The sequence below is a fragment of the Bactrocera tryoni genome, chromosome 5, assembly GCF_016617805.1.
Source record: "Bactrocera tryoni isolate S06 chromosome 5, CSIRO_BtryS06_freeze2, whole genome shotgun sequence".
Classification (NCBI taxonomy): Eukaryota; Metazoa; Arthropoda; class Insecta; order Diptera; family Tephritidae; genus Bactrocera; species Bactrocera tryoni.
Genome location: NC_052503.1, coordinates 44118909 through 44141893, shown reverse-complemented (window position 1 = coordinate 44141893; position 22985 = coordinate 44118909).

Below are 22985 nucleotides of genomic sequence, written 5' to 3'. Positions count from 1 at the left end.
GATACTTTCCGCCGGCGATTACTTAACTATTGGATACTATTTCGCTTAAAGTATCCATTTTCTATTTACAAACAGCAAATTAGCGAGCTGAGGTCATTATAAAAGGGGTGAAACCACGTCAAGTGGTCCCTGATATCTATAATATAGCACGACCAGTTTTCTTTGACTTCACACAATTTCATCGATTTATCTCCAGTAGTTTATGAGAAAAAATTTCACAATTTTTTCATGCTCTAAATTTCAACCTTCAATGACTTTAACAAAAAAAAAGTATTTTGACGAAGTATTTATATCGGTTGGTATGCATCTCGTCCCCTTCCTAATGAACTGTTAATATTCAAAATCGGTGATTTTTCCAAATTTTCGGGGACCACTTGACGTGATTTGACCCAAAGTGGACACATCATCAAGAGTCCGCTTTCTTCAATGCTTTCATGTTTTGCTACTCAGATTTTATACCAGTTGTATCACTGTGCAGAATTATGGTTAAAGCTAAAAATATAAAGATTTTATTTAGTGGTTTTAAGATCTTAAGACTTCAAATAAAATGTTTGCATACGTAAAAGACCAGTCGAAATTAAGGGGTTAAATACAGTTAGAAAGCCGAAAAAAGCTAATTTTCCAGAATTTTTTCTGAGACAACTTTAAATTTATTGATCCAAAAATTTTCACACATATTATGGCATTTTTTAAACTGTATGTTAAATCTTAGTTTTAGTAGAAATATTTATTTGGAAAGGAACCACCTCTGATCTCCGAGACCTCCTCTGATAAAAACGTTTTACTTTGACCGCTATATCTCTGAACTGGATCCTACGAAATTAAAAAACCAAACAGATTTAGTTAAAGTAATGGAAAATCTAGTAAATCAAATGGAAGGAATAAGCAAAAAAAAAACTGTTTGACAAAATGGCAGTATCTCAACAAAAAAAAAAGGATTTTTGACCAAAATTTCGGTCTGAAGTTGTTTATAGACCAAATTTTTTCGGTGAGAAAAAATTGTTCGATTAGTTTTTGAGTGATGTTGGTCACCGACTTTGAAAACCATTTTGAAAAAAACACGCTTGAAGTTTGGCTTTGCCATACAGAGCCCTGATTATGTTTGCCCACTTTGCTGAGTTAATGGTATTCTTCTTCATACCCAGGCTGTATCCGTCGATCTGTGTATATTCAAACTAGTCGCTCAGGTTTTGAGATATCGATCTTAAATTCTACTCACGTCATCGGTATCAAAAGCTTGTATAGAGAACTTTGTGTTTGTGCAACAATAAAAGTTATTATGCCTGAACTAGAAAACCCAAGAGAAATTAGAATAGGTTCTTAGAAAAATATGTTTTACTTTATTTTATTTTATTTAATTTTTTTATTAGTAATTATTATTTTTAATTCTACACCTAGACTTAGTTCACAGTGCAATTGTTATCACAATCAACTTTCTCTTGCTCTTGGCAATGGGAAAAACAATTTAATTTAAATTGATAATATATGTATGAGTTACATTTTCACCAATTATAATAATTTGTAAACAAATGTAAAGTTAGCAAGTCATTGCAGCCTAAAGCCTCTGCAAATAGCAGTGACTACAAAAGCACGCTTCCTGTGTATATGCAAATTGTTTCACTAACACAAACACATACAACTACTACACAGCTTAATCGAACTAAGTAAACTCAATAACATATTTCATGTACATACAAGCGTACATAAGTACGTACACTTGCAGTAATTTAGAAATAAATTGTCTTAAGCTTGCTAGTATTAGTAGATATAATCTATTAAATCAAATGTGAAAGTAAAATTAAACATTGATAAACAAAGCAAACAGAGAGGTAAATTACTAAAGTAAAAGACAGACACACATACCACGCAAACGGCAACAAAAAGTCAAATAACGGTATAATTAAATCTTGTAGAATAACTTAAATTTAAGCAGAGCATACGCTCATAAGTTACGGAAAGACAACAAATGCAACAAAAACGCTGTAAAGGAAGCTAAAGGCAACTACGACAACAATAAATTAAATGCTAAACGCAAGCATTCATATAGGATAAAGATATAAATGTGTGTGTTGTATGTGTGTAACACAAACGGAGAGCAACATAGCTGTAAAGAAACCTGAATGTATTAACTAATTGTACGCCGTAAGTGGCAACATTTTAACTAGTAACACAGCTGCATTTATGTAGAAACTCAAACAAATACATACATACATACTCGTATTGGCATAGTTGAAATGATGTGCGTGAGCGTTAAAGTGCTGGCATGTGTAAGTGTGTGTGTCGCGTAAGCAATTCATTGCGAATTCTTGACCAAAATAATTAAAAACTTATAAACTGCTGCCAAAAACACACACGCGCAAGCAAACGCACATGTATACCGTATATAAACAGTAACAACAACAATATATATGAGCATGAGCATGTTCATAAATAAATAAGTTAACTCAACAAAAGTGAAATACATAAACTACTCATGAACAATACGAATATGTAGGCATACATATTTACGTGCATACGCATAAATTTAGGTTAAATGAAAACTGCAATTAATTGCATTGAAATGACTGATCACTAAACATTTCTAATTATTATATTAAAACCGAAATAAGCAAATAAATTAATACAAAAAATTCGTAGTATAAGTATTAATAAATAGATATGTATGTAAATGCGAAATCCTTGCTAAAGCAATGATAAAGTGAAACTTAAACAAATGCAAATGCAATATTTGCATACTTACATAGATACATACACATAGCTACATAAGTACACAAAAATAAATATTAAAATACAAATGCATTTCCTATACTTGTTGGCCCCACCATAATTTTTATTGACAGCTGTACACCCTTTATTATGCAATAACACACATTCCAGGTTATAGTTTTTTGTGAATTCATATATATATGTGTATAGCATATTATTTGATTTTAATGATTTTATACGCACTTTTTGCAAGTAATTTACCTTGATTTATGCAATTAGCATAAATAATTTATTCCATTTGAGAGCGTATATGATGCTTTTAAAAGCTCATTGATCGATTTAACTGATTTATTTGCAATGCCTGTGAAAACGGCAAATAACGTCCGCAATTAGTTGTTTCATTCTGAATAATATTCCTGATATAATGTGGTCTGATGGCATTTGATAATGACAGCTTATAGGAATATTTATGTAGGATTTTACTTTAAAAATGTTAATCCTTTTTTTAAACTTTTAGGAGGCACACCAATAGTGAAAGGCTTAAAATCGCTATGATTGGGAATGAAAAAAACGCTACTGTTTCAATAACTGTTAATTGCGAGAAAAGATACACGAAAAAAAATTTAAGAGAAATAGAAATATGCAATTAAATATTCTACAGTAATTCTAGCCTTCGGCAGGTATGAGATCTAAAAAAAAAAATTACAAAAGGATATTGACTATAATATGAACACCAGTGGAAAAAAACTGACAAAAACAATTATAATTTAACCGAAAATTAGTCACGTTTGGTCTGCTTGTTCAGGTCTAAACACTGGTAGGACAATTTATGAAGAACTTTATTGAGAACGTATGATAGCTATCGGATTATATGAAAGTGAGTAATAACTGGCGCATATAATGTGTGATCCAACTCGTCCGGAGAACTTCAAATTTAATGGGGAATATTTATTATCATTCGAAAGAACATTTCTTGATATTTATTTTTTGTGGCCGCGGCTACGTCTCAGCTTCAACTTCCGGCATCAAATAGTCGGTCATCATGGTGTGAAAACGGTAGCCATTTACGGTTACGATCTCATCGGCATCATTTCTGAAGAAATTTACATAGATCGATGATTCCAAGGGCTCACAAATCACACCAAACCGTTATCTTTTCTGAATAAAATGGTAGCCTTTAAATCTTTTCCAATTGCTCTTACTAAATGCAGAAATTTTGGTTGTTTACATACCCATTGAGCCAGAAATGAGCCTCACGTTGGATCTCCTGGGAACTTTTCAAAAGCCCATGGGGCGAAGAGAAGTCGCTTGGTTGGCTCGAGTGGTTGCAATTTTTGTGCAAGTTGTATTTTGTACCCTTTCAATCTAACATCTCGACGTAAAATGCGTCAAGTCGTTCCATACGTCAGTCCGAACTGCTGCTGTGTACACTCTCACCTACGCCTGCTATATTTTCTTCACTGATTGCTAAACGCAGTCTATTCGGTCGAATATCATCCAATAAAGATTGCTGGGTCTCAAGATAGTGTTGCGAATAAAATGCTCAGTAGGCCGATTATGTTGACAATAAGTTGAGCGAAGTGCGCTAAACACTTTTTTATAAAACCTACGTTTTCGTAATAAAGTTCATTGATTTTTAAACGTTGTTCAGGCGTAAGTCTTTCCACGATGAAATACCAACCGACTTTCGTGTGATCTGTGAAAAAAAAGCTAATGAGAAAAGTACCTCTACTTGGATTACCCGATAGAATACCATGGAGCAGGTTATGGTTAATCATTCACTGCTTTCCAAATCATATAACTATAGACATACAAGTAGGTCATTTTAGCAACATATTAAGCGAAATTTTCATGACTTCAAAGGCTTTTTTCAAGAATCATTGAGGAGATTTTTAAGGAAATTTTTGAGGAGTTTTTAAAAGAGAGAAAATTCTGAGAGCAGATTGGATTAAAAGTGTCAAAACAACATTCAAAAACCTACTGAATTAAACTAGAACTTAGGAATTGAAACGTGGAAATTGAAATTTACTATTCAAAATTTAATTGAGAGTGTCTAAAGTGCTGCACTCAGCAACGACAGTTTACGATAAGTTGTCATATGCTTATTCTAACTCTATCTTCAAAGCAAAATGACATAGTAATATGAGTAAATTAAATTTGATTATTTAATCATATTATTCATTGCAAATAAAATTTAGTAAATTACATGAAATTTTTAATAACTAAAATATGGACCACTATCTACAGTTCCACTATTTACTAACTATGAAATAATAGAAATGTAGCAGTGCTGAACTCCTTTAACTAATTTTTATCATGTTTCATAGTGATCAAGTGAGAGATATAATTTTTGAGCCTATTATGGTGATGAATACTCTGTTTTATTTTTATTTTCGTTAAAAAGAACACGTGTAACAGTCCTTCAGTATTTCGATACCATTTTGTTAGTGAGAAGCTTCCAAGCCTTTAAAACGGCAAGATGGAAATCTCTAGTTCTCGTCATTTGAGTGAAGTGTTTATAACATGTTGTTGTTCCTTAACGTTTGATGTCACAAGGCCTGAACTTAAAGTCTGCAAATCCGTACTTCTTTATGGAATAATATTCCGCACATTAGGCGTCATTATTAACAAAACGAGGTCTACCAAAGCACGAAATTAACGTAAAACTACACATTTTTTGTTTATAAAGTATCGCATTCAGATCGGTAACTGTTCTCAAGTTAATAAAATATCACGAATTTTTGAGAGTATTCTGGTTAACGTTATTACACTGTGACAATGAGAGAGATTTTTATATGTGGTCGGACTATTCAACACGCTCTTATACGACTTAAAAAATTGTTTTATGAGATATTATTTTATATTAAAGATGGCGGGCTTTCTCTCTCTCTAATCTACGTCGAACTAAAGGTCTGAAAATAGCCACTTAGCAAACTTATTTAATTGTTTCTTTTATATATTTTCTATTATTATTAATAATTCTTTTTGCATACTACCAATTCATGAGTTCGCAACAAGTATTTTTGGGAAACGATACTCATTAACTACTACGCCATCATCTTCCACGTGAAAAATGTAATGCAATAAAATTAAAAAAGAAAACTGAAAGTTAAAGAATATAAATGTTGTATATGAGTAACATGCATTTATAGTTATAGATTTATGAATAATTAGTACATAATTACACACATATTACTAGACACTTAAGAGTAACAGTGCTGTAAAAATATTTCCTTGTACCCTAGTATAAATAAAAAAGAATCTAAATAAAGAAGTATTAAAATTGCAGACTAAACAAAAACACATATAATAACTGAATTAAAAAGTATATATTAATTAGATAATAATATGGTACTATTCACATAGTTAAAGTGCTTAAGTCATATCAAAATTTACAGATTAAAAAAGGTATATAAATATATACAGTAAATAAAGGGTAATCAAATTTTTATACTTTCAATTTATTTGTTTTGAATATTTAACACAACTTCAATTTTCAAATGTGCACTATGTAAACTAAAACATTGGCAAAAGTGGTCAAAAAAACTTTGCTTTTTATTCTCCAAAACTAAGCAAATTCGTTCTGTTTATATAAAAATGGCGTAAATCAAAACTGCGGATAATACAAAAACCATATGCACGAAACAACAGCGTTAAACATGTCAAAATGAAGACTTCGATTCAAAATAACTAATAAAAAAGAAAAAGTTTAAAAACCTACAAATCAAAAGCGAAATTAATTCAACAATAATCAAAATCAACCACTAAACGTCAAAATAATTGAAATATCTACAAAAGCATATTTGCATTTACCACATACAAACATAATGTCTGCTTCTATGCATAAATATATATGTGTAAAAATGTGTGTTCTTATTTTTTATACCAAATTATTATAAATAGTAAATACTTATATATAAAATAAATAAATTAATGTAAAACAAATATTTGATTACGATATGTGAGTAGTTAAAATTTATACAAAACGTTTAGTTGCCACCTAGTTTAAACTTGATATATTGTATTTAGATTTAATTATACTATATACTAAGGAGTTTTTCGAAAACAAATATAAAGATAAGTCGGTGCAGATTGTTATCGTAAACTTTAAATATATTAATTTTAAATTAAATATAATAAAAAAAGCATATAATAATAGTCAATACTAATGCTAATAATTATAAACAACAGAGAAAATTATAAAACTGAGAAATTAATAAAGAATAAAGAACATACAGAAATACTAAATTTATAAAATAATAATGAATTATTTTTTATTTAATGCTAGCAGTTTGGATCTCACAGTTTTCTGCGACATATGTACTACTTGTTGTAGTAATGTAATGCAGTATCTAGAACTATGAAGAATTCTTCTTACATATAGAAGTTTCATTAATACTTAGATCTTCTATTTCCTTGGTCGGTCACATTTAGAAGTATGGATTTATTTCTTGAAAAGGTTGATGTTCATTTCAATAGTACAGTACGCAATAAATATTTTAATTGAGAATGTTAATGTAGTCAAGGATAATTTAACTGATTTGCGATGTTACGAGTTCAGCTAAATTTCAAAGCATATACTAAATTAATCAATGCGAGATAGACTGTAGATTCGTATCGGGGAATCGAATTTTCGACATTGGACAACCTATTGTATATACCTTTAATGTTGTCTCACATTCTTTCTATTTTCGCAGTAACAATCAAGTGGGTACTAGCCTCCTTCTCGAACTATAAGTTTTGCAACAAGGTGTGCAAGATCTCTTGCCATGTCTTGTTGAGCTGATGAGAGATAGCCTTGTGATGACGTACATCCCAAAACAGTGGAGGAAGATAGAAAGGAAGGACTTCTACACTCTGGACAAATTATTCAGGACTAATAATCTTACCTCCTTCATGCTAAAAGGTAATGAAAATTGCACCCCTACTCGCCAGTCAGTACGCGAATAGAGCAGACTGATCCACTAACACTGCTATTTACCAACTTAGGTCTGAACTTAAAAATTCGGTAGGAAATGTCGAGGTTAAGATATGCGCCTTTCTTGACATCAAGGCACTGGAGAAAAGGAATGCGGCGGCTCCAGTATGCGGATAGAGGCTGTACCTCGTACTACAAAGTGAGTTCCAAAGTAAACAGGAACTTTTTGAATCTAGCGCCCCCTGGTGACGCCATCTAAATGTCGACTGATGCGTTAGAATCTGCTATCTTTATTGATTGTCCAGTGAGAATTTCCTGACATTTCATATATTGGAAGTGAAGTTATTGCGCTTTATGTGTCAGTAGATTTGTGTTATTGGTGCGAAAATGAGCTTCGAACAAAGAGCTAAAATTAATTTTGTTTTAAAATTGGTAAAACTTCTTCCGAAATATGTCAATTAATGACACAAGTTTATGGCGATGATTGCCTATCCCGTAGCAGTGAGCACGAGTGGTTCCAACGTTTCCAACGTGGTCGTGAGGACATAAATGGCGATCAACATGTGGGCCAATCGAAATCCGTGATCACCGGAAATTCCATCAAAACTGTGTGTGAATTCATCAAAAATCAGCCGAAACCATAATTGAAATTCATGAAAATGGAATTGAACATATCCAAAACATCGATTTATCAGATTTTGACCAAACATTTGGGCTTACGTAAGGTGTGTGCACGGTTTGATCCGCACAAGTTGACTGACGATCAAAAATAGTTCAGAATCCAACATTTGAATCGACGCTTGTGACAGATTATTTGACCAAAAATCACGTTTAACCATTAACCTTTCCCCGTATTCACCTGCTATGGCACCGTGCGACTTCTTCCTTTTCGGAAAAATGCATTTGCTCAGGAAAGGAAAGCGTTATGCGTAGAGGCCATTCAAAAGGCTTGCACCGGCATACTGGCGTCCACACCGGCCAACGAGCTAAACCACTCGTTCGACATGCTTTTGGACCGTGCAAAAAGCTGTATTGAAATTAGAGACTATTTTGAATAAAATAAATTGATTTTACTACTAAGACAGCACTATCCAAAGGTACACTGACAGTTCGAAAACACCAGAAGGAATTGGAGCCGGCATTGCCGGACCGCACACCAAGCTATCCATACCGATAGGAGGTTTTCCGAGCATCTTTCAAGCAGAACTCAATCTCCAATGCAACTGTCGCAACCAGCGAATGCGCCATGCCATGCTACTACTGGGAGGTTACAACCTAATAAGGTTTAGAGGTATGATCCACTTCCACCGAGACAAATTGCGCCTTCTTGTCGCGTTCTATACTGTGTGCTGCAGGCTCAAGAAATACTTGTTCAACATGGGGATGGCCTCTTGTGCAAACTGTTGGTTTTGTGACTTTGAACCGGAAACTAGAAGACTTGATTATCAATAGCCCAGCAATTTGTTGATACATTTGTTGTTATAAATTTACGTGGATAGCAATCACATCACCTCCGCTCAGCAAGCTACTGGAATTGTGCAGAGTGCTGGACCTTTGTTATCATATGTGATATAGGAGAGGGTACAATAGACCATAGGTCGCAGTACAAACCCTCAATTAATTTCTATCTACCTAACATATTCATTGATCTAGATTATTTATTTATAGCCCTCGAGCAGTTGTTACTCAATTGTAAACCACATTCGTATTCTAGTTAATTACGATAATCTTCGCCAAAAAAAAAATTATAATATGGGATCTTGCTTATGCCTAACTAGTATTATTAACGTTCTTTTATATGCGAATAATAACAAGAAGAAACTTAACGGCTTCACTGTAGCTCTAATAATATTCACAGGTGCTTTTTTATAGCATAAAAGGGCATAAAGGGTACAGAGAGATATTCACTTATCTTTGATCGGTCAGTTTGTAAGGAAACTATAAGCTATAGTGGTCCGATCAAAACAATTTTTTCGGATATTGATGTGGAAGCTATAAGCTATAGAGATCCGAGATCGCCAGTTTCGACAAAGCAGCATCTTAAGGAACGTGTGCAAAATTTCAGGCCGGTAGATCGAAAGAATAGAATATATCGGTATAGAATAGTTCGGGTATATACAGAGGGATAGAAGGACATGGCTAAATTGATTAAGGTTGTAAGACTGATCATTTATATATATATTTTAAAGGGTCTTCGACATTTTCTTTTAGGTGTTACAAACTTTGTGGTAGCTTAATATACCCTGTTCAGGGTATGATAACGAATTTTGGTCAAAAGCGCATGGCAGCCCCTACCAGACGAACAAAGGAACGGCAACTTTGTACAACAGATAATTTTTCCGAATATATTCTGATTACATCGAGAAAAGTATAGTAACATGAAGCCTAGCAAGGCATTCATAAAAAGAAATATTCACGTCATATATACCAAAAGCTTTATTTGCAACATTAAAAACATCCTTCACCAAATAAAATAAATAACAAGAAAAGTTCATGCATTTTGCAAAGAAACTGTTATACTAATTTAAAGCTCGCTATTAAGCTTTGTGGTATATACAATAATCTGCTTCTTCTTGCTTGTTATTTACGCTACGTTCATGAGTTATAAAGCTTTGTACACTTAACGATTGTTATATACGTTGACCAAGGTGAACTTTACTCGTCACTTTAAAAGCACACAGTTACATAAAAGCTCAGTGGCATGGACAGAAAACAGTTATGCTAAGTTTTAACAACAAATTACAGAAGCTTGCACTTGTACATAATTTATTTCAATTCATTAGTTATTAGAAAGCTCATTAAACTTAAAGAAGGAAATGAAGACCAGAGTGGGTAAAAATATTGCAAGTTTGTGTTAAGTTGTGGTTGCAGTAAAGCACAAAAGAATTTTTATTTGGAAAAAAATCATCTTTCATTTAATAAAATAGGGTTCATGTCAGGAAAGTGTTTCTTAATGCTGAAATTATCGAGCATAATTAGTTGAAACAAGAAAATCGTTAACTTCGGTTGCACCGAAACTATAAGAAATTTCAAAAAAAAAAAAGTTTCTTTACAAGAAATTTATTCCTATCGTAAAGTTTTTATTGCAGCTGTTTGCTATAGTGATCCGATATGAAATTTTTTTTTGGAGTTTATATTATCTCCTCAGGCAATAACCCTAGTCAAATTGTATGAAGATATCTCGTCAAATGAAAATGTATTCCAAACAAACACTTTATTCCGAACGTCAGATCGATATCTTCGCCCATATACAGACATGCAGTCAGACATGGCTACATCGACTCTGCTTATCACACTGATCATTTTGGGCTGTTACCATGCCACATACTAAAAAAATGTTCCCTGAATTTCATTAAGTTGCCTCACATTTAATCACCAATCATATGGGGCAAAGTCAGCTCGATGTTCGAAAACCCTAGGTCAAGTTTTCGCTCAAAATTATCTATTTTAGACGCAAAGTTACTCTGTTGTGAGTAAAACACGCTCTCTCATTTCCATTGAGATAACTCACATATTCAGATATTTACCATATTATACATTGACCAATATTTCCGATCAAGAGTCAAATATAGGTACTGGGTTCCAAATTTTCGGTATCAAGGGGCTTGAACATCTTTAGTTGGATTTGAACAATTTTCGGTCATACACTAAAGGCATTCTTCGCGCCAAGTTATATCTCGTTATACTAATTGCTTTTTGATTTGTATATTGGAAATTGAAAATTCAAGTGGAATTTAAAATTGTGCTACATACATATATGAACAGTAAGCGTAGTTATTGCCTAATTTCGTCCGTTCGCTATGACATAGGAAGATGACAAAAGTGCCACATACCAAATTCGGAGTATTGGGTCCTGAGATATGGGATTTCACAAAAAAGTGGACGGTGCCGTCCATCATCCAATTTTCACACTGGCTCCCATTAACAATAGGTATAAATGTACTACATATACCATAAATATTAATATATAATATATAATATATTTATAAAATACGTAGAAGTGAATTTTCTTGAATAAAAAAGAACGCAAAAATATTTAGTATAGCGGTTTCGATAATATTGTTTAGTTTAATTGAAGCTTACTTGTGCTTGATTTGTAGCACATTAGGGCTTATCACATAAAATTCGCTTGCAAGCGATACAATATGGCATATCGATAACACTGTGGAACATTTTTGGGATTATTGTCTGGGGGTGAGAAATTCCAAGTCAGCGTGATGGTACTAGGTCAGTATAGTAAAACCCTCAAAGGGTTTGGCGTTCGTATGTGTCATTTGTTTTTATGACCTTTTGAATTTTTTCCTTATCTTGATGTTTTTTCGCTTAGTTGTAACATTTTGGCAAAAACGTAGTTTTTTTTTCATAAAAAAAACTGACACATACGAACGCCAAACCCTTTGAGGGTTTTACTATACTTCCCTAGTACCATCACCCCCCAGATTAGCTGTTGTCCCGTGTAATCAGTACCCCGTAAGAGTGCTGAGAAATAATGTTCACAGGTTTCTTAAAATATTTCGGGTTTTACTCAAGTTATTGCTTATTCTAACAGACACTCAGAATAAATTCTCCAAATCGATTAGTTATCTATGAATGTTCCTATCAGAACATTTTATTTCTTCCAACGGAACATCGATAATTATTTCGTTAGACAAAACCGTTTGCTGGACCTTTAAACAAATTTCTAGTTGTACTGACCTACGTGATAGAGATTAAATAAGGCCATAAAAACTTCATCAGCACACAGCCCTTATTTCTTCGCTTTTGAGTAATAACACAGATTTACATTTTTTTCACGATTTTTCGTAAATAGGTACATCATATTTATAATTCGCAGCATTAATATAAAAAAGACAGGCTTCGCATTAAATCTTTTAGATACTTGTTCATGATGATGAATCGGTCGTATAGACCCGTATTTATACTTTGCAACCAGTTGCTACTGAGTATTATAGATAGTTTTGTTCACCAAACGGTTGTACGTATCACCTAAATCTAATTGAGATAGATATAGGATTGTATATATATAAATGGTCAGGGTGGCGAGAAAAGTTGAAATCCGTTTGTCCATCTGTCTGTCCGTCCGCTCGTGAAAGCTGTAAATTGAGGAAAAATTGAGATATCTTGATGAAACTTAGAATCTGGGTTCCTTAGTACAAAAAAATTTCGAACTCGTAGATGGGCCTAATCGGACTACTGCCACGCCCACAAATCGCCATTAACCGAAAACTTATAAAGTGCCATAACTAAACACTGAATTAAGATATAAAACTGTAATTTGGCACAGGGGATTGCAAAGCAAAAGACAGTTGTGGACAAACATTTTTTTTAATAACTTTAATGTATATATCTCCTAAACCACTTAAGCTACAACAATCAAATTCAGCTAGCATGAATATTATAAGATATATTATATCCTACCGACAGAAAATAAATGAAATCGGATGAAAACCCCGTCCACTCACCATATAATTGTATTGTTAAAAACTATTAAAAGCGATAAATCAATAACTAAATGCATCAGAAACGTAAAAATTTGCCACTGGGATGGTACGGCAAGGCTTTATAGGTGTAAAAGTTCGACGATGGGCGTGGGACCGCCCACTTTTTGCTGACATCCTATATATCGGACTCGACTGACCGATTTCGACTAAATTTGGTGGGCGGAACTATTTTCATATTCAGATATAACGTTGTAAAAATGAGAGAAATCAGACAATAACGATCAACTTGATTATTTTACTTTCCAGTACACAAATCAAGAAGAAATTAATATAGCGGGATTAAACTTTGCACGAATCATTCCTTTAGTATATCTGTTCCAATCCAACTAAAACTGTTCAAGCCTCTAGGTATCGAATGTTTGAACCCCAGTACCTATAATATGTTTTTGTTCGAAAATGTCGGTCAATTTCTGATATAAATAATTGAAATTCAAAGATAGTACTTCTCTGACAATGTTTTGTCTGTACGTCAAAAATGGGTTGAATCGAATAAATACTACCTTTAGCCCCCATATACCTAATATAAAGATAATCGAACTTACGGGTGACTTTGGACCGCATATAAATGTTTATCTCGATTATTTATAGGTGATGCGTACAACCGTTAGGTGAACAAAACTATTATACTTTGTAAAAACTGGTTGCAAGAGTATAAAAATTACAGGATTTGACATATTAAAAATGGCCGAAACGACACTTACAAATTATATCATCCCCATTGGGAAACCCGTTATCAGCAATAACGTGCCGAATATTCTCTTCCAATGCGTCAAGCGCTTTCACACAATAAATAGCACAGCCTGTTAAATCGCACGACCTTGGAGTAATAATCCGCTCATCGAAAGTTTTCTTCAATAAATTGTTTATTTTGTTGACCTTACGGAATCGTCCACGTCAACACCCTCAAATTCTGGCACGAAAAAGCCTTTAATCATGGCTCTATAGCGTTCCCCAATGCCTGGCTGGGTTAATTTCTAAAGAAATGTGGACCATTGATTCCCTCTTCATATAGAGCAAACCAAACCGGCTTTAATTTTTGCACGAGATAAATTTTAAAACACATCAAACCAGGATGTTCCATACAGTGAACAGTGAGTCATATAGTTCCATACACGATGGCAGATGGGCTCATTCGGGTCTTCTTCGATACTCTGCTCCTGAACAACAAAATGTTCGGCTTTTCAGTGCTTAGAGGATGGCTACCCTGAGGAAGAGCCTTATATTCTGTAGTAAACTGATGCGAAACCGATTCATGGTTACTCAAATTGCGTATTCTGCTTGGATATTATGTCATTATTTTAGCAATAAATTTACGAAATTTGCAAACTGAGTAGAGATTAAGTAACAACTGTATAAAACCAACTCCGAAAAATTTCGTCATTGAAAATCACTGTATACTTACGATCCATCAGCTTAGAGTAAGCACTTTTCTTCTGGGATTAAAACATCAAGAGCTTTTGAATTTTTACATAAGTTTTATTTCATTTCATACTCATGTCACTTGACTTACGAAATAATTTACGTTTTCTTTTATTTTCGTTTTGACATAAAGTTTTCTGCTGTTCTCATTAGAAATACGAATATTACGGTTTATTTTTGTTCCATTATTTTTTTGCAGTGTATGTGAGCTTTTGTGTGACTCATTTACGTTAATTTAATTAATTTTCTGCTTTTAATTCTTATTTTATGCATTTGTCTTATTAATTCATATCTCACAATTTTGCATAAATTATATATTTCCCGTTATCAACTTATATTGTATGTATGTATATAATATGTATGTTGTTAGTTAACTGCATTCATTAATGCACAATCGACAAATGAACAGTTATATTAATTTTGCAGTAATTTGTTATTTACTCAATTCAATTGTATTAAGTATATTCTCAATGCCTGGCAAACTTTGCAATATTTTTTGTTAACATACATATATAACTATGTATTATATATGCACGAGTATATGTATATATATGCATTTGCCAAAGTAATTGCATGCACTAAAGTATTTGGTGCATTCTTTTAGAGTAATTTTCTTAAACATTTTGCTAATTTGTTTTAAATTTGTTACGAAATTAACACAGTCGAAAATTGTGATCCATGATCAAATATTTGCTAACAAGCACATGTAGCTAATGTACTTTTACATATGTATGTATATATGCCTTTTATATGTCTTTTTGTTTTTAAAGAAAAAATAATAAGATTATTATTCAAAAAATCCAATCTAATGCAAAATCTGAACAGAAAGTGGGTCAAGTTGAGTACTATCGGTTAATTGAGAACTCGTCGTGTCGATAATGTAAGTTCTGAGGCAGAACGATGTTTTAAGGATACATATATATGCCTTGCTAATCGTATTCTTTTTGTAGTTGAATCACAAGCGATTTTTTGGACTTTAAGGCGGCGGAATCTTGTCAGCAATATGAACTGCATTGTAACGACCGATTTCGTAAGTGAAAGTCTTAAGTAAAATTAATTATAAGTATAATGCAATATACTAGTTAGCCAGTTCTAGACACTGTTTTCTTAACTGCAGTAAGAAAAGCTAACCTATTATATTGATCAGCAAATTCAAAAGTTCGATTTTGGAGTATGGTGCTCCATCTAGAATATCATCGCTGTCTTTCTTTTAATCTCCCATATAAAATATCTATTACAGGAAGTTGAAGGTTACCCTTAGCAGCAAAGCTGAATGGAATGATTTCAATGAGTCGCAGGACCACTGACCAAACTCTCCTGGTGCAGGAGTGTAGAGAACGGCTTGCCCTTGGATCCATGTTTCCAAATAAGGATCACATCGCCTCGCTATCACCCAGCAGTATATTAGACTTTATCAATATGCTAGGGCTAGGAGAGTCTTTGTGAGTTAGGAGAGGGCACAATAGACCTAAGGTCGCGGTGCATTTCTAGTTTAACAGAAAAATAGGAAATATTTCGACACTACAACTTGGAAACATCAAACCGATGCCTTGATTCATATTGGACTGAAATGACACAGTTCTGAAATGGCAACCAATTTGAGATAAGCCTATCGTGCAACGTATCTTTTTTTACAAGCAAAGCAACTACAGGTTTGAAATGTAGCGATATTGCTATGAAAAGTAATACTGTTCTGCAAAGGTCAACTAACTTTTGGCTGTTTTTCATTAAGTTGCCATAGAAATTAGCGTCGTTAAGGCAAAAAATGAAATTTTATGAAGACTTAGAAGAAATGAAGTGATATATAAATGTGTATATTGCCCGACATGTCCTTGTTTGAGCACACTTGTTAGAATAAATAATTTTGATATAGGTAAAGGAGCTCATTATTTTAAAGATTTGAATTTGCAATAAAGTGCTTGGAATATAATTTCTTAAAAACTGATATTTTACAATTAATTTATAATCAGTTTAAAGCAAATGCTGCAAATTAACTTAATTTATTCACCTGGCTTGCTTTTGTGTAGTTGTATTGCCTTTTTGTTTAATATTTACACACACGCTTGTTATGTTTTAATTATATTAACCATAGTCTATTGTTTAATGCTAATCAATTCAAATATTTTTTATTTAGTTTTGGTTGAAACTCAGTTATTTGCTTAATTTTTACTCAATTAAATGAATATTCGTACAAGCTGACTTTAGTGTGTGGGCGTTATGTATTCTTATTTACTTTCTTTGTTGTAATATGCATATAAAAAGAAATAAATTACATGTAAATAACGTACAACCATAATGTTTATTTGTTTGCTGACCTAAACTTGCCTATTTGTATGTGTGTATGTTTAGTTGTATTAGTTAAGCAATTAGATCATGTTCACTTACTGTTTACTATTTTCTGCATTTATTAAATTCATTTGAAAGTGTATTTTGCTTTTCTTAATTCTTTTGCATATTTTTTTTAATTCGTTATTTTGCTATGCCGCTCATATCATCACCTCAACTACTATTCTCACTTACTCAACTTTAACAAATGTACCTACACACTGTGCCCAAACTCAGCTTTCACTCCACATAGCAGCTGCAAGTATAAATTGCAGCTATTTCATGCTGAGTTAACGTGTTTTCTCATCTAATTATGTAATTGCATTTAATTTGATTTTCTTTTCGTGTTTTTTGTTTTTTTTTTTTGTAGTTTTATTAAAACATTCGTGCATTTTAAAACATTTAACATTAATTATATTTATTCATATTTTTGTTTGCCATTTTGGTTAATGCTTAGTTTTACTCTCACATAGGTTTTACTTAGCAGCTAACTTAAACCTCTAGGTTCTTTAGAATTTCATTGTGTCTGTAATAATATTAATAATAATCATTAATTCTAATATAACATATAACTAATTATGTGGTTTTAGTATTTATTTCTTTTTTTTGTAAACGCACACAATATACATATATATGTACATATGCACGTATAGATGTGTGTGTCTCTTATATACTTGACGATATACTAGCATAATTATTTATAACTTATTTATATATATGTATGTATATATAGATTTGTTTGTAAAACCGTTGGAGCTTTTGTCTAAAACAAGTCTCCAGAAATGCTTTAATATCCTTTTTTTCTTTACATTAATTTTTTGTAAACTTGTGGAAGAAAAAACTATATTAGAAAATGAGCCATGAAAATTATTACAGTATTTTAATTTAAAACTAATGTAAGTTTGTTAAAGTAATTTCCTTATTTTTTTATTTAAGTAATATAAAATTAAATAATAGTAAATTAAATAAACTGAAACACAAACTTAATAAAATTCTTATACAACTAAACAAAAGCTAGTAAATAAGTCAATATATTTTAACTAGTATTATTGACATTCAAAAAACTTATAAAAACCACAGCTATTTTTCTAAACAAGTATTTTAATTTTACCTACAATCAAACAAAACTTGAAATTTCAAATACAAAGTATTAAAAATTAATAAAATTTTAATTAATAGTATTTATAACACAAGTCAACCCGTCATAAGCTAAACTCAAAAGCCGAGAACCATGCATTTAAATATTGAATTTGAAATAGTTATTTCTTTAGTGAAATAACCCAACAGTCATATCAGAGTAATCTACTCGCTTGAATCCAGACGTTGAAACTCGAACCGGTACTGCAAAAACTAGGCAAGAAACATTCATTCCCTCAGTTTTTATCACATTTTCAAAAATGTTGAAAATACGTTGCACTCAAGCCTTACAGATGCTCATGAGCTTTAAGTGAAGTACCGGGTTTTCCAATAGGGACAATATGATTTGTAAGTATCGTTTCGGCCACTTTTCATATTATATTTCATTCTATTCAATAACATTTAAAATTTGATCGTGGAAGCACATGCGCAAGGACAGCCGATTACAAATTTTTGTTTTATTATCAAGACAACTATTATCCAATTACAACTTTTCGTGTGCATTTGTCATTTTATGGTCATAATAATCGTCCATCTGTGCTCAATATTCGTCGAATTATTGAAAATTTCGGACGTACCTATGTTTTCTTTACATAATGTTCAAGTACCAATAAGGCAAAAAACCGCTCGACGTATAATATTGCTGCCGTTCAGGCAAGTGTTGCTGAAGACCGGAGCTTGCCGATTTCATTTTGGGACTGTTTCAAACCACAACTTCACGGATTTTAAGAAAGGATTTTTACTTATATCCGTATAAATTTATTCTCACTCAAGAACTGAAGCCAAACATCATAAATTTGCTGATTTCGCCTTGGAACACTTGAAAACGATAACAATTTAAAAAAATCATCTTCTCTGATGAAGCTCAGTTTCATCTTAGTGGTGTGGTAAATAAACAAAACTGTCAATTCTGGTGCGAAGAACAACATCCACAAATTATTCGTGAATAACAATTACACTCACCTCAATGGACAGTTTGTTGTAATTTTTGGTCTGGTGGAATCATCGGTCTGTACCTCTTTCGAAATGAAGCTGGTGACGCCGTTGCTATCACTGGAGATTAGTATAGATCTAATATAGTAAGGACGCAATTGGAAGAAGTTGATCTTGACAACATATGGTTCCAACAAGACGGGGCTACGTGCCACACACCACATGCAACAACAAAATTTGGAGATTAAATTATTTCAAGAAATTGATATATGAATGGCATCAACGAAATGAACGTGCTATTGATGAAATACGACTGGATTTGGTGGAATAAGTACTTTAAAATTGGTTTCATTGAACTCTTTCCTGCAAAAAAATTCGTGGAAGCCATTTGAATGATGTTATATTCAGAGCTTAATTGTATCGATTTGAATTTCGTCAACAATTATTGTTTTTTTGTTTGTTTTTTGTAAAGAAACTATATCACTCTTATTGGTAAACCCGTTACTTATTTAAGATTTTAGCTTTTTAAATTCATTATGCAGAGCGATAAATTACTTTATTCCACGAAATAAATAAAATAATGTCATACTTAGTTTAGATATGTATATTAAAGGGCTCAACTACAGGGAAGTGTTCGGAAAAAATGTTAGAAGACAGAGTAAACCTCATTTTATTTCTTTGTTTAAAGTTCTATGGTCTATATTTAATCGATTAGAGTCTCATTTTTATGTAACTAAAAATTCCATTTAATGAAATTACTTTTCACTTTATCTCGTTTTCTCTGGAACAGAAAACGGATTTTTTGCAAACGTGGCATAAATGTCTCCCAAACAGCTTCGACATGGTCGTCAAGAAAATCAAAATATTTTTACCTAACTTTTTGAATGTAGAATACTGGTTTGTTTTGAGGAAAAAAAATGCTTCAAAAGAACGGCACATACTTGTATTAATGTAGAAAAATATAATAGATAATAAATTTAAAAAATGACTGTTCTTAATAAAGTACTCGAATAAGACTAATTAAAAAAGTTTCTGTTTTATTTTTATAACGTTTAACGAAATTAATTTTATTTCCCTAAAAAAAGTGCGTCTAAAAAATATGAAAAATGCTTTAGAAACAGGGCTCCGAAACCGATGAGCTGCTTATTTTGTTCATGTATCAATTTTTTTTGTAAATTTTTCACATTTTTTTGTTTACTAAAAATTTTACCCACAATTTTGTTTTTGGTCAAAATTTCTAAGCGCTTAATTGTTTCATATTTTTTCAACTTTACTGCAACTAAAAATATTTATTTTTATATTTATTTAATTGAGTTTTAATTACCGTTTGCTATATTAACTTAGACTTAACTACTATTTTATAAACAATTTTTATCACCATTTTTTTCATTTTCATAATAATTTATTTTAGTAATGACTTTTTATTTGTTTTGTTATTATTTATATGTAAGTTTTTTGTTTTTGTTTTAACAACTGTATTCCCTTTTCAATAATATTGGTTACATTGTGAAACATCACGCGTGCTATGGTGTACCTTATATTTTGCTTTGTTTTATTTAGTGGCTTTAATTACATGGGTACGTATGTGCTAGGGTTGCAGGTGTGTGTGTGTGTGTGTTTAGTAACGCACCAGCCATTCAATTACTGGTAGCTAAAGTGTTTTCAACTCCGCATTTTGGTTTGTTCTTTACGGTGTGGTAAAATGGAATTTTTTCGACATTTTCTTATGAGGTTCCGATTGCAAGAGCTTTTCTGCAGTATAAATTTATTTAACGTTTTCGCTCGGTTCTTTGCGTTGTTAGGTTTATAGCCAATGGTGGTTATACAATTTTATCTTCGCGTAATTAAAATACTTAAGAATGTTTATTTCCGTTGTACAGTTATGATCATTGCTAACTTAAGGAATATGTTATTTTCATTTGCATAATAATAATGTGAAAATAATTTTATTTGCTCTTCCATTTAGAATCTAGTAACAGGTGCTTATAACTTATTAAATTTTGGCAAAGCAAATATTGAAATCATTCTCATCTTCGCATGCTCAGATTTATAATACGTGTCTTCGATTCGCCATTTCTTCAGATGGACCATCTGAGACGTAACCCCTACCAACATTTGAAAGAGATAATCTTCAGATAATAAATGTTGAAGAATGCCCTTTCGAATGGTAATAAACGTTATTCATTAAATTTGGACTTTCTGTGAATCACCCTTTATATATTGTTCCATTTTCCACACTCCGACGTTGGGCGAATCGAAGGCGTTTATTAAAATGCAAAAATATAAATCAAATATTTTCCTCATAAAATATAGTCAAGTCTATCGTTACTTAATATAAATAAAAATATTGCTTTCTATTCTCCACTTTGATAAAATATCTTACAGATATAAAATTAGAATTACAATACAACTAAAATGTATTTATAAGTATTTTAGAATTTCAGCATATAAAATAAATTGCAAAATGCAATATAAGAAATTTCGATAAATCAAAACAAAATGTGGTTATAAAACAAAAAGTACAGTCTTTAAAAAAAAATTACCCAAATATTTTAAAAATTTAAATGTCTTTCAAAAAATAAATCTATATACACCGATACTGGTTTTTATTCAATGTCTTGTGCTTATATAATATCATCGTTGCATATAATGCATAAATTATTATATGTAACCATATGTATTTGTGCAAACCGACCGCTATAAATATCAAATTAGTAAACCTTCTGAAATTATTATACAACTACCTTAAAAGTGTACGCATATATATATGTATATATTATATTTACAAACAAAAAATAGTTAGTTAATTAACTACTACTTTAAAACATATTATTTCTATTGTATGCACTTATTCATAATTTTTTTATTTTTTACATAATTTCTGCTTCGCGTTTAATGCTTTTGTGGGCGTTAACACTACTTCTGACTAAGCATATATAAAAACAGTTTATTTACAACTTACTTATGACTACATACTATCTGTAATATGCACGAACAACAATTTTTGGTTATGTACTTACAGAAGAAAGAAAATAACATAAGAGAATATAAAATGAGAGAATTGTGAAACATGAATGCAAAATTAAGTTGTTAGAGAATATAGTTTTTGCAACAAGAGCTACTTTGAACAGGCAATAAACTTTCTTTTTTTATAGGCCACAAGCGAAAACTGATTTTCGGGTATATAACGTACATGGTATAAAGCTAAAATCTGAACAACCGACGTCATTTGTGTATATATACTCCAACTTTCACGAATTATGAAAATCAAAAACAGGGTTGAAAACACCAAGGGAATACATTAACAGCTACTTTCAAATTCACTGTTGAAAATAAATTTCACTGCACATTAGTTCGCAATATTTAGGGTGCTAGAACATCATATAAGCATTATTCATTCGAAAATTTTACCTAGTACCTGCTGAGAGTATGAACTTTTAACAGTAGACAAAAATTTGACCTCAACATATGGTAAGCATCCTAGAGTGTATGCGATGAAAAGTTGTTACAAAAGTGGCACTTTTCCAATAAGCGGTTGAAATTCGTTCGAAAATATTGGAAAAGTCTTTTGTAGAATGCAAATGTCCTATATCCGTAGAAACATTTATTAAGCACAGTTTCAGTAAATATAGGATTTTTCAATGGGGACGCTAAAAAGTTAAAAAATAGACCGTTAGGGACAGCAAACGAGATCAAATTGACGCAAGAACTGAAGCCGAAAACCAGGTTTGGTAAACATATTATCTCACGAAATGGCGTCTGGACTTCTGCAAGTGTGCTCGAGGTAGCCTTGCAAAAGAAATTAAAATTGGGTTTCATATATAATGGCATCGAATGTACTTTCAAAGGATAAAGAATTTCACTTCATATTTTTTGGCAGTTTCTAAATCGGAAGCTTCAGCTACGAGGAAAAGTCCATGAATCTATTGCGACCGTTAAAAAAATTTTATATGAAATTTCGTGCTAGTTTATGGAATGCTCGAATTGAAACCTATGCCGATGGCAAATATAATGTTATGTGTTAAAAAGTTTAAAATGTTTGGGAA